Source organism: Mustela lutreola, chromosome 12 (genome assembly GCF_030435805.1).
Source record: "Mustela lutreola isolate mMusLut2 chromosome 12, mMusLut2.pri, whole genome shotgun sequence".
NCBI lineage: Eukaryota > Metazoa > Chordata > Mammalia > Carnivora > Mustelidae > Mustela > Mustela lutreola.
Window position 1 is genome coordinate 35,149,124 of NC_081301.1, and position 13,597 is coordinate 35,162,720.

At 39.8% G+C, this 13,597-nt stretch overlaps 1 protein-coding gene across 3 annotated transcripts in view; it reads left to right on the plus strand.

Annotated features, from left to right (window-relative positions):
• RNF38 (ring finger protein 38) overlaps positions 1–13,597 on the plus strand; it is a 137,617-nt gene that overhangs the window by 55,820 nt on the left and 68,200 nt on the right. The gene's annotated exons all lie outside the window — the stretch shown is intronic.

The window sequence follows — 13,597 nt, forward strand, 5'->3', positions numbered from 1 at the left end:
TTCTGCCCATTTCTTGATTGGATTATTTGTTCCTTGGGTGTTGAGTTAGGTGAGTTCTTAAGAGATTTTGGATACTAGCCCTTTATCTGATATATCATTTGCAAATATCTTCTTCCATTCTGTCAGCTGTCTCTTGGTTTTGTAAACTGTTTACTTTGCTATTCAGAGAGGCCTTTTATCTTGATGAAGTCCCAGTAGTTCATTTTTGCCCTTGATTCTCTTGCCTTTGGCAACGTGTCTAGGAAGAAGTTGCTGCAGCTGTGGTGGAAGAGGTTGCTGGATGTGTTCTTTAGGATTTTGATGGATTCCTGTTTCACAATTAGGTCTTTCATTCATTTTGAATCTATTTTTGAGTGTGGTGTAAGGAAATGGTCCAGTTTTCCCAATGCCTTTTGTTGAAGAGACAATTTTTTCCACTGGATATACTTTCTTGCTTTGTCGAAGATTAGTTAACCATAGAATTGAGGGTCCATTTCTGAGTTCTCTGTTCTGTTCTACTGATATGTATGTCTGTTTTTGTGCCAGTACCATACTGTCTTTGATGATTACAGCTTTGTAATAGAGCTTGAAGTCCGGAATTGTGATGCCAGCAGCATTGTTTCTCTTTTTCATCATTCCTCTGGCTGTTCGGGGGCTTTTCTGGTTCCATAAAATTTTAGGATTATTTGAGCTGGGAAAAAACTTGATGATATTTTGATAGGGATTGCATTAAATGTCTAGATTGCTCTAGGTAGCATAGACATTTTCCCAATATTTGTTCTTCCATTCCATGAGCATGGTATGTTTTTCTGTTTCTTTATGTCTTCCTTAGTTTCCTTCATGAGTATTCTGTAGTTTTCTGAGTTCAGATTGTTTGCCCCTTTGGTTAAATTTATTCCTAGGCATCTTATGGTTTTGGGTGCAGTTGTAAATGGCATCGAGTCCTTAATTTCTTTCTTCTGTCTCGATGATGATGTGTAGAAATGGAACTGATTTCTCTGCATTGATTTTTTAATATTCTGCCACTTTACTGAATTCCTGTGTGAGTTCTAGCAGTTTTGGGGTGGAGTACTTTGGGTTCTCCACATAAAGTATCATATCATCTGCAAAAAGTGAGAGTTTGACAACTTCTTTGCCAATTCAGATGCCTTTTATTTCTTTTTGTTGTCCGATTGCTGAGGCTAAGACTTCTAATACTATGTTGAACAGTAATGGTGATAGTGGACATCCCTGCCGTGTTCCTGATCTTAGGGGAAAGCTCTCAGTTTTTCCCCATTGAGAATGATATTCACTGTGGGTTTTTCATAGATGGCTTTTATGATACTGAGGTATGTTCCCTCTGTCCCTATACTATGAAGACTTTTGATCAGGAAAGAATGCTGTACTTTGTCACATGCTTTTTCTGCATCTATTGAGAGTATCACATGGTTCTTGTCCTTTCTTTTTTTAATGTATTGTATCACATTGGAATCCGCCACCCCGCCCCCAGGGTGAATAATCCTTTTAATGTACTGTTGGATCCTCTTGGCTAGGATTTTGGTGAGATTTTTTGCATCCATGTTCATCAGGGATATTGGTCTGTCATTCCCCTTTTTGGTGGGGTCTTTGATTTGGTGATCAAGATAATGCTGGCCTTATAAAATGAGTTTAGAAGTTTTCCTTCCATTTCTATTTTTTGGAACAGTTTCAGAAGAATAGGTATTAAGCCTTCTTTAAATGTTTGGTAGAATTCCCCTGGGAAGCCATCTGGCCCTGGGCTCTTGTTTGTTGGGAGATTTTTGATGACTGCTTCAATTTCCTTGCCTGTTATGGGTCTCTTCAGGTTTTCTGTTTCTTCATGGTTCAGGTTTTTTTTTTTTTTAAGGATTTTATTTATTTGACTATGAGAGAGAGAGACAGTGAGAACAGGAACACAAACAGAGGGAATGGGAGAAGGATAGTAGGCTTCTTGCTGAGAAGGGAGCCCAATGTGTATCTTGATCTTAGGACCCTGCGATCATGACCTGAACCAAAGGCAGATGCTTAATGACTGAGCCACCCAAGCACCCCCTTCCTTGTTCAGTTTTGGTATTTTATACATCTCTAGGAATGGATCCATTTCTTCCAGATTGTCTAATTTGTTGGAGATATATATATATATATATATATATATATATAGTTTTTTAAAGATTTTATTTGTCAGAGAGAGAGAGAGCAAGCACAAGTAGGGGGAGTGGCAGGCAGAGGGGGAGAAGCAGGTCCCCTGCAGAGCAAGGAGCCTCAAACAAGGTTTTATCCCAGGTCCCTGAGATCCTGACCTGAGCTGAAGTCAGTTGCTTAACTGACAGAGCCATATATCATAATATGTTCTTATAATTGTTCGTATTTCTTAAGTGTTGCTTGTGATTTCTCCTCCTCCCAGCTTCGTTGATCTGTTCTTTTTTTTTTTTTTTTTAAGATTTTATTTATTTATTTGAGAGAGAGACAGGGAGAGAGAGCATGAGTGAGGAGAAGGGAGAGAGAGAAGCAGACTCCCCGTGGAGCTGGGAGCCCGATGTGGGACTCGATCCCGGGACTCCGAGATCATGACCTGAGTGGAAGGCAGTTGTCCAACCAACTGAGCCACCCAGGCATCCCTCGTTGATCTGTTCTATTCTTTTGGTTTCTGTTTCACTGGTTTCTGCTCTAATCTTTATTATTTCTCTTCTCCTGCTGGCTTTAGGCTTTAGTTTCTGTTCTTTCTCTGCTCCTATTAAGTGTAAGGTTTCGTTGTGTGTTTGAGACCTTTTTTGTTTCTTGAGAAAGGCTTGTATTGCTATATACTTCCCTTTTAGGACTGCCTTTCCTAAACCTTTCCCAAAGGTTTTGAACAGTTGTGTTTTCCTTTTCATTTGTTCCCATGAATTTTTAAATTCTTTAATTTCCTGGTTGACCCATTCATTCTTTAATAGGATGCTCTTTGGCCTTTATGTATTTGAGTTCTTTCCAAATTTCCTCTTGTGATTGAGTTGCAGTTTCAAAGCATTGTAGTCTGAAATATATGTAGGGAAGAATCCTAATCTATTGGTACTGGTTGAGACCTGATTTGTGACCCAGGATATGATCTATTCTGGAGACTATTCCATGTGCACCAGAGAAGAATGTGCTTTAGGGTGGAATGTTCTGAATATATTTGTGAAGTCCATCTGGTCCAGTGTGTTAATCAAAGCTCTTGTTTCAGAACCTTGTTGATCTTCTGCGTTGGTGATCTGTCCATTGCATTGATGGGAGTGTTAAAGTCCCCCACTGTTAGTGTATTATTATCGATGTGTTTCTTTAATTTTGTTGTTAATTGCTTTATATAATTGACTGCTCCTGTTAGGGGCATAAATATTTACAATTGTTAGATCTTCTTGTTGGATAGACTCTCTAAGTATGATACAGTGCCCTTCCTCATTTCTTATTACAGTCTTGGTTTAAAATCTAATTTGTCTGATATAAGGATTGCCAGCCCAGCTTTCTTTCGATGTCCTTTAGCATGATAAATGGTTTTCCACCCCCCTCACCTTAAAATTGGTGTGTCTTTGGGTCTCAGATGAGTCTCTTGCAGACAGCATATTGACAGCATATTGATGGGTCTTACTTTTTATCCAATCTGGTACCTTGTGTGTTTTGATGGGGGCATTTAGCTCATTTACATTCAGAGTAACTATTGAAAGATAGGAATTTGATGCCATTGTATTACCTGTAAAGTCACTGTTATTGTCTCTTGTCTCTTTTCCTTTCTGGTCTATGTTTGTTTTTGGGCTCTCTCTTTGTTTAGAGGATCCCTTTTAATATTTCTTGTAGGGCTGCTTTGGTGATCACAAATTCTTTTAGCTTCTGTTTTTCCTGGAAGCTTTTTATCTCTCCTTCTATTTTGAATGATATCCTAGCTGGATAAAGTATTCTTGGTTGCATATGTTTCTCATTTAGCATCCTGAATATATTATGCCAGTCCTTTCTGACCTGCCAGGTCTCTGTGGATAGGTCTGCTGCCAGTCTAATATTTCTACTCTTACAGGTTATGGACCTTTTGCACCCTGAGCTTTTTGTCTCTGAGATTTTGGGAGTTTCACTATAATATATTTTGGTATGACCTATTTTTACAGATTTTTGAGAGAAGTTCTCTGGACATGGATGTCTGTTTCCTTCACCAGAATAGGGAAGTTCTCGGCTATAATTTGCTCCAGTATACCTTTGGCACCCCCTTTCTTTCCTCCTCTTCTGGGGTCCCAATTATTCTAATATTGTTTCTCTTCTATGTATCACTTATCTCTCGAATTCGCCTCTTGTTGTCCAGTGGTTTATCTTTCTTTTTCTCAGTTGCTTTTTTTTTTTTTAAAGATTTTATTTATTTATTTGACAGGCAGAGATCACAAGTAGGCAGAGAGGCAGGCAGAGGCAGAGAGAGAGAGAGAAGCAGGCTCCCCGCCGAGAAAGGAGCCCAATGTGGGACTTGATCCCAGGACCCAGGGATCATGACCTGAGCCAAAAGCAGCTGCTTAACTGACTGAGCCACCCAGGCATCCCTCTCAGCTTCTTTAATCTTAATCATGTTGTCTTCTATATCACTAATTCTCCTGCCTCATTTATCCTAGGAGTTAGGGTCTCCATTTTTATTGCATCTCGTTAATAACCTTTTGATTTTGACTTGATTAGATTTTGGTTCTTTTATTTCTCCAGAAAGGGATTCTCTGGTGTCTTCTGTGCTGTTTTCAAGCCCAGGTGGTATCTTTTTTTTTTTTTTAAAGATTTTATTTATTTATTTGACAGACAGAGATCACAAGTAGGCAGAGAGGCAGAGAGAGAGAGAGAGGAGGAAGCAGGCTCCCTGCTGAGCAGAGAGCCGGATGCGGGACTCGATCCTGGGACCCCGAGATCATGACCTGAGCCGAAGGCAGCGGCCTAACCCACTGAGCTACCCAGGCGCCCAAGCCCAGGCGGTATCTTTATAACCATTAGTCTGAACTCTAGTTCTGACATTTTATGCCATCTTATACCCGTATCTATTAGGTTACTGGTAGTGTACTGTGTCTTGTTCTTTTTTTTTTTTATATATATTTTTATTTATTTATTGGAGAGATAGAATAGTGAGAGAGAGCAGGAGCAGGGAGGAGAGGGAGAAGCCTGCTCCCTGCTTAGCCGGGACTTGATCCTGAGTCAAAGGCAGGAGTTTAACCCACTGAGCACCCAGGCGTCCCTCTTGTTCTCTTTTTTAAGGTGAGTTTTTTTTATCTTGTCATTCTATCCAGAGATGCATAGATGAACAAGAGAACCAAAGAATATAACGGCAACAAGAACCCCAGAGGAATATACACTAAACAAATCAGAAGAGTCATGAAACCAAAGAATAAAATATAAAAAAAAAAATAAAAAAGATAATATGGGCCCAGCACACTTCTTGCTGCTTAAAAAAAGATAATATAATCAGACACCTGGACAGAATAGAGCAATACACTGGACATGTGTATTGGTATGTGGGTATGGATACACACAGGAGCGTGTATATTGGTCCGTTTGTTAGAAAACTGGATCTCAAAATTATAAAGAAAGAGAAACTTGTATATGCAAAAATAAAATTAAATACAGTGAAAGGATAGAATGTAGCTGTAAATGAAAAGTAAAAGACAGGGCCATATGTACCCCAGTGTTTATAGCAGCAATGGCCACGGTCGCCCAACTGCGGAAAGAACCAAGATGCCCTTCAGTGGACGAATGGATAAAGAAGATGTGGTCCATATACACTATGGAGTATTATGCCTCCATCAGAAAGGATGAATACCCAACTTTTGTAGCAACATGGACAGGACTGGAAGAGATTATGCTGAGTGAAATAAGTCAAGCAGAGAGAGTCAGTTATCATATGGTTTCACTTATTTGTGGAGCATAACAAATAGCATCGAGGACAAGGGGAGATGGAGAGGAGAAGGGAGTTGAGGGAAATTGGAAGGGGAGGTCAACCATGAGAGACTCTGGACTCTGAAAAACAAATCTGAAGGTTTTGAAGGGGTTGGGAGTGGGAGGCTGGGGGAACCAGGTGGTGGGTATTAGGGCACGAATTGCATGGAGCACTGGGTGTGGTGCAAAAACAATGAATACTGTTACACTGAAAAAAAATAAATAAATTAAACAAAATACATTGAAAGGGTAGAGTATAACTCTAAAGATAAAAATTTAAAAAGACTTTAACGAAACAAAACAAAAAACAGAAAATGAAGGGGAAAAATAAAAGAATTTGATCATACAGGTGAAGAGAATAGAGCCATACGCTAGATTTTGGGTGTATAACTGGTCTGTTAGAAGAACTTGTATCCCAAAATTATAAAGAAAGAAAACTTAGATATATACAAAATTAAATTAAATACAGTGGAAGGATAGATTATAAGTATAAAAATGAAAATTTTTCAAAAGATTTAAAAAAGTTGATGCAGAAACTGGTTGAAAAAGGAAAAAGGAAAAAACATTGAGAGACAAAGAATCATGGGGGGGAAAACATGAATTCTATATGCTATTTTCCCCTAGCGATAGAGTTTTACAATTCTCAGTGATTGGTAAGCTTGGTCTTAGCTGGATGTTCTTGCTGATCATCTTGGGGAGGGGCCTGTCTGATTCTCAGGACTGTACACTGTTGCCAAGGGCCCAGGCTAAGTAATCTGTTCCGGTTTGCTCTTTGTGGCTTTTGTTACCTGAAGGCTTTCCGCACAGCTTTAGAAGATCAGAATGAAAATGGCAGCTTCCCAATCTCCAGCCAGGAGGTGAAATCTTGGGGCCCAACTCTTCAGTATGCCCTCAGAGAAAAGTCAGTCATTCCTGTCTCCCTGGTCTCTGTCCACACTCCGTGCTCACCCAGCCTGTGACCAAGTGTTTCTGTCTCACACACAGGACCCCCTGTTGAGTGTTCAACTGCTATAGACTCCTTTGGCGCACTCCTGCACAGCTCCTCCCAGGGGAGGAAAGGGGGGTTTCAAGGGTTCTGCTGCTTGCTGGGCCCCTGCTCAAAGTGCAGTCCACCCACTGACCATACCACGGTTTGTGGTTTATGGCAACCCTGAGCTGGGAGCCCATTTCTGGGCTTGCTGATTGCAGCCCGCTTCCTGCCTCCAATGCCTGGGAACTCTGTTGCACCCAGGTACCCCCAGTCTTCCTGTGACCCTGAGTATCTTTAGACCACACTGTCCCACCTAGGTTTTCGTCCCTGCTTTGCTTCCTGAGTGCCTTTCTGGCAGCTACTTGCCTCACTGGAGCAGTTCTGAGAGTTCTGATTTTGTGCTCTCCTGCTGTATCATTTTCTAGTGCCAGCTGATGGAGGCTCCTTTCCTCTGCAGTTTATCTTCCCATTTATTGCCAGGGATTCACTTCTCCACACCTCCTACCTTGCAGAATGTGGTCGCTTTTCTGTTTGCAGAGTTGCAGCTATTTTCTTAGATTGCTAGTTGAGTTCACAGGTGTTCAGAATGAGTTGATAGCTATCTAGCTGATTTCCTGGGACCAGAAGAAACTAAGGTCTCCTATTCCTCTGCCAATTTGGACCTGCCTCAGACCTTCATTTTTATTTTATTTAGTTTTGTCTTCTGTTCAACTTTTTATATTTTATTTTTGTTCAATTTTTTGAGAGATTTATTTATTTGAGAGGGAGAGAGTGAGAGCACATTAAGAGGGGGGCAGTGGGAGAGGGAGAGAATCTGCAGTGGACTTCCTTCTGAGGGTGGAGTCAACACAGGGCTCAATCTCCTGACCCTGAAATGGCCCTGAAATAATGATCTGAGCTGAAATTAAGAGTCGGTTGCTCAACCAACTGAGCCACCCAGGAGCCCCCATTTTTGTTTCATTTTGAAAGCATATTTTAGTTATTTATTAAAAGAGAAATACTTTATTTTTTATTTTAAACTGTTAGGCTTTGGCCATAGGTTAGTTCCTTGTTGGCAAATGAATACATTAATAAATTCAAGAGTAATTTTTACCTATTTGGGGGGAGGGGCAGAGGTAGAGGGAGAGAGGGAATAATAAGCAAGCTCCACACCCACCTTGTAGCCTGATTCTAGGCTTGATCTCGCAACGCTGAGATCACGACCTGAGCTGAAATCCAGAGTGGGACACTTAATGGACTGAGCCACCCAGGTACTCCAAAAGTAGTTTTTAGAAATATCCCTCTCAGCATAAAGTATTAGATCTGGAAAATTCTTTATGAATAAAAATCTAAACAAGTGCACATTTTACTAATATTTTTATTGAAGTACAGTTGACATACATTGATTTAGTTTCAGGTATATAATTTAATGATTTGACAAGTCTCTGCTATGCTCTGCTCACAAGTGTAGCTACCATCTGTCACCATACAATGCTGTTACAATGCCACTAGCTATATTCTTTGTGCTGTATTTTTCATCCCTTTGACTTTGAAACCTCTGTTTTAATTAAAACCCTCAAATCTTTATTTCTGAGGTCACAGGCAGCTAGCTGTTGAGTCTAGGAAGTTTTAAGAGGAGCCCACTTTATATTTCTGCATTAAATAATGCAAACTCCCATCTCAGATGTATGCACTGAGGAATAATCTTCACAGTGCTCAAAGTGCCACACTTATATTACAACTTAAAGAGCTACCCACCTTTCAAGATAAGTGCATCCTTCACCCAAGTCTGTGTAGTTTGGTTTCGTGGTTTAATGCATCTTGTTTTTTATGTCCAAATTTCAAGGAGTATGCTTAAGTCTCAACAGTGTTTTTCTGCTGATGTTTATATAAGAAGATTGTTGTATTTCACAAACTCAGTATCACCTCCCCCATCTCCCCGAAGCAGTGTGTAGAAGAGTCTCACTTACATTCCAGATATCCTTTTGAGAACTTGTCATTTGGAAAATCATGCTGAGTGTCAACAAAGGGGAATGAGAGTTCCGGATAGGCCTGGGACTAAAGCCATTTTACTGCCTACAAAGAACAGTGGTCTTTGGCAGTGGTTTAAGTGTATTACATTGTAGTATAATTTGCTGTGTGTGTTTACTGTGTTTTAATTTCCCCTTTTAGGAAAGGAGTTGGGTGGGAGGTAAGATCAGACAGGTATAGGTTAGTCAGGTCATGTGGGACCTTGTAGATGTTTAGGTATAAGGGTATAAGGACCTTGGATTTTATTTTGTGTGAGAGGAGGAACCAGAGTTTTCAGAGGAGGAATGACAGGATCTGTCTGAACATTTAAAGGGTCATTCATGCCATTGTATAGAGAACAGATTTGGTGCTGGGGGATGTAAGGAAAGTTCATAGGGAAGGAGTGGAGCTAAGGAGACCAGTTAAGCTATTGCTTCAGTCTAGGCTTTAACTTAGGTAGTAGCAGTGGAGAATATATGAAGTAGTTGTCTTTCAGGCATATTTTGAAAGTGCCAACAGGATTTGCTAATTGATCAAATGTGGGATATGAGTGAAAGAGAGGAGTTGAGGATGATGCCAAGGGTTTTGGCAGAGTAGCTGGTGAATAGTTTTGTCATTTACTGAAACTGGAGGAGGGGTAATTTTGGAGGGGAAGATCAAGAGCTCAATTTAGAGCAAGTTATGTGTGAGATGCTAGTTAGACATCTAAGTGATACTGAGTAGAAAGAAGGATATAGAAATGTAGATTTCCTTGCCATGGGAGGTGGGAGAGTCAGGGTTTGGGGATATAGCCATGGGACTAGTTGGGATCACAAAAGGAGTAAATACAGATAGAAAAGTGAAGTTGGAGGATTAATCTTTGGAACATTCCATAGAAATTGGGGAGATGAAGAGAATCTAGCAAATAGGACTGAGATGTTGGCAGTCAGTAATGTGGGACGTTTCCTTCCGTGAGGCCAAGTGAGGAAAAGGGTTTCAAGGAGAGTAGAATCAAGTGAGTCAGTTGCTGTGAATAGATCAAGAAAAATGAGGACTCAGAATTGAGTACTGGATTTTTTTTTTCTGGCTTCACACCCATTGAGGAGCTCAGTGGAGGGCTTGAACTCAGAACCTTGAGATCAAGAGCTGAGCTGAGATCAAGAGTCAGCCATTTAACCAACTGAGCCACCCAGGGCCACCTTGACTAATGGATCTCTGGTAGTGTGGTGGTCTCTGGCAACATGGCAAATAGTGTCTTTGCTTTACATCACTACCTACTTCTGTGGATTAAAGCACTAGCTCACATTCTTGGCAGTTGCTCTGAAACTTCTCTACTTCATTTCACTGTTTCACCTTTGACCTCTTTATGTCCCCTAGTTCTAAATGTTGGCTTCATACCCTGACTTTAATCTTCATTTCTTTCCTTTTTTTTTTTTTAAGATTTTTTTTTAAGTTTTTTTTTTTTTCCTTAAAAGATTTTATTTATTTATTTGACAGAGCGAGATCACAGTAGGCAGAGAGGCAGGCAGAGAGAGAGAGAGGGAAGTAGTTTTTTTTTTTTTTTTTTTTTAAGATTTATTGATTTTAGAGAGTGATGGAGTGTGTGCACTTGTGCAGTTGCGGGGAGGGTGGTGAGCAGAGGGAGAGAAACTTAAGCTGACTCCCCACTAAGGGGGGATTCTGATGATGTGCTTGATCCTACAATGCTGAGATCGTGACCTGAACTGAAACCAAGAGTCAGATGATCCACTGACTGATCCACCCAGGTGCCCCTAATCTTCATTTCTTTTCTCTTCAGCTTCCTACATTTTTTTTTGACTCCCCTCAGGATGTTCCATGTCTCTTTTCCCTTACAAAGTTTCTGATGTGGTTTGTTCTCCTGGGCCCAGCAACTTTTGCTGGCTAAAGTAGGATTTTTAACTATTTTTGTTGTGTGTCTTGGACTCCTTTGGTAGTCAGATGAAGTTTATTAGGCCCCTTACCAGGAGAATATTTTTAATTGCATAAAGTAAAATGCATGAGATTACAAAGAAAATAAGTTATGCTGGAACGTGGTTGTCAAAACAATGAAAGCTAATTTGCAGTAAAAGTATATTTGCCTCTTTATTAATACATTTAGATAACATATTTTAGCAGTGTTCCTAGTAGCTGTCATAAATTCAAAATAGTGGTATGTGTGGAAAAAAAAATCACAAAACCTCAAAGTATTGATATGTGTGACATTTCAGTGTACATGCAACAACTGTTATATGAAAATATATGTGGTTTTTATTACCATTGGAGTCACGAATACTGTCAATATGACTGTGATTTGTTGCTAGATTCGTAAGAGAATGAATTTTTCTATTTGATATTAAATTAATAATAATAAAGATAAAATTTTGTTCCCATAAAAGTCTTGGGTCCCAAGTTAAGAACCTAGAGTGAGAACTGTAATGTTGGTAGCGCAACATTGAATGGGCCACCAGGTGGAAGAACAAGCCAAGTCTGCCTGGAAGCATACTGTCACTTTGGCCCCCTGGCCCCTTCTCTGCCTATGGGTGGCAGGGTAGGTTCTTGAGCCAGAATAATAATTTTGTAAAATGCCTTTGAAAAGAACCAGAAAACTCATTGTAAGCACTGTCACTAACACAATATGTTTGGTTTATTCTCTACTAGATTCTTTCAAGTTTTAAAAATTGACCCCCCTTTTTTTTCTTTTGCTGCTGTGTACTACTTCTTCTGGTTAGCTTACCCATAGCTGTGTTAAGACCTGTTTTTATTCTTCAGGAATTCAGTTTGAGCAGTCTCTCTACATCTTTGTCTTATGGGGCAGGGACAGCTGGGGAGGGGAAGCTGTAGTTTTGTGCATTCTTTCACTTCTCGGATGCTTCTTTTTTCCAGTAGTAGCGAAGGATTGAGTTCTGATATTCGGGACCAGGGGTCAAAGAGAAACCCTGCCCATTTTAAAATTGGTTGTATGTTTTTTTACTGTTGAGTTTTGAGTTCTTTTTTTTTTTTTTTTTTTTAAATTTGGCAGAGAGAGCACAAGTAGGCAGAGAGTGGGGGGAAGCAGGCTGCCCACTGAGCAGAGAGCCCGATGATGCGGGACTCCATCTTAGGACCCTGAGACTATGATGTGAGTCGAAGGCAGAGGCCCAACCTGCTGAGCCACTCAGGCATCCCAAGTTTTGAGTTCTTAGAATACTTCTAGATACCAGTCCTTTACCAGACATGCATTTTGCAAATATTTTCTACCATTTTTGGCTTTTTGTTTGTATATTTACTCTCTAAATGTCTTTCATAGAGCAGAAGTTAATTTTAACGAAGTCCATCTTACCAATTTTTTTTCTTTCATGGATTATGCTTTTGTTGTTGTACCTAAAAACTGATTGTTAAACCTAAGGTCTCTTGGATTTACTCCTTTGTTATCTTCTGTAAGTTTTATAATTTTGTGTTTTACATTTAGTTCTGTGATCCATCTTGAGTAATATCTGTTGAAGGTTTTTATTTGTTTGTTTATTTTAAAGATTTGGTTATTTGAGAGAGAGCCCACAGTCCAGGGGAAGGGGGTAGAGTGAGGGGGAGAAGCAGACTCCCTGCTGAGCAGGGAAGCCAGACATGGGGCTCAGTTCTGGACTCTGAGATCATGACCTGAGCTGAAGGCAGGCACTTAACTGACTGAGCCACCCAGGTGCTCCTATTTTTAATTTTTTGAGGAGCCCCCATACTGTTTCTGTAGTGACTGTCCCAACTTGCATTCCTACCAACAGTGCATGAGAATTTTCCCCCACATCCTCACCATTTGTTATTTCTTGAGTTTTTGATCTTAGCCATTCTGACATGATTTTCTTTTTATCAGCACATAATAATAATAATATATAATAAAAATCTACCTTTAAAAGTTACTTCAGTAAGTGTGAAATAAAAAATGTTTAATATTTTAAAAATGTGTCAAAGTTTAGTTGGTAGCATTCTCAGTTGCACATGAAATAGTTGGACATCTGAATTGATGGCATGGTAAATTTTACAGAATATGGTAGGTAGCAGTGCGATATCTTAGGTTTACCAGACCGGTAAAACCACCGTAGGTCTCACTTGGTACCACTTTCTTCAGGAGGATTTAGGACAGAAACTGTAAGTAAGATAGTGAAAGTCCGGGAGCACCTGGCTTGCTCAGTTGGTAAAGCATGGGACTCTTGATCTTGGCGTTTTGAGTTCAAGCCCCACATTGGATATAGAGATTACTGAAAAATAAAATCTTAAAAAAAGAAAAATAGTGGGAGTCCTTGCAGTAGTCCATGTAGCAGTTCATATTCTCCAAAGTGCTCTTTTGGAAATTTAAATTCAAAAAAATGTTATGCACATTTTGGTGCTGTAGAGAACTCCAAAGGCATAGTTTCCAGGATCCTCTGCAAGGGACATGCCTTCATTACATGTCACCAGACCCAAAGAAGCTCAAAACCTGACTTCCTACTAAGTGTCTGTTGTACTTCTAGTCCAGATGCAGCTTACTAGTTTGGCAATTTCCATCATAAGCAATGTTCCCAAGTCACGTATGTGGCATATTGTTTTAATCAGGTTAACAGGGATTATCCCTAAGTCAAATTCTCATGCTTGAGGAGAAGGGATTTTGCTCACCTGAGGTAGATAGTCATGCCTGCTAACTTTTTATTTGTCGTTTTTGTTTTGGCTATCTTTCAAAAGGGTTTTCTTACTCCAAGATTATATTTCAAGTCCTTATTTTCCTTTTTTTTTTAGTCTGCATTTTCTTTTAAAACTGACTTCCTGTTTTTTTATATT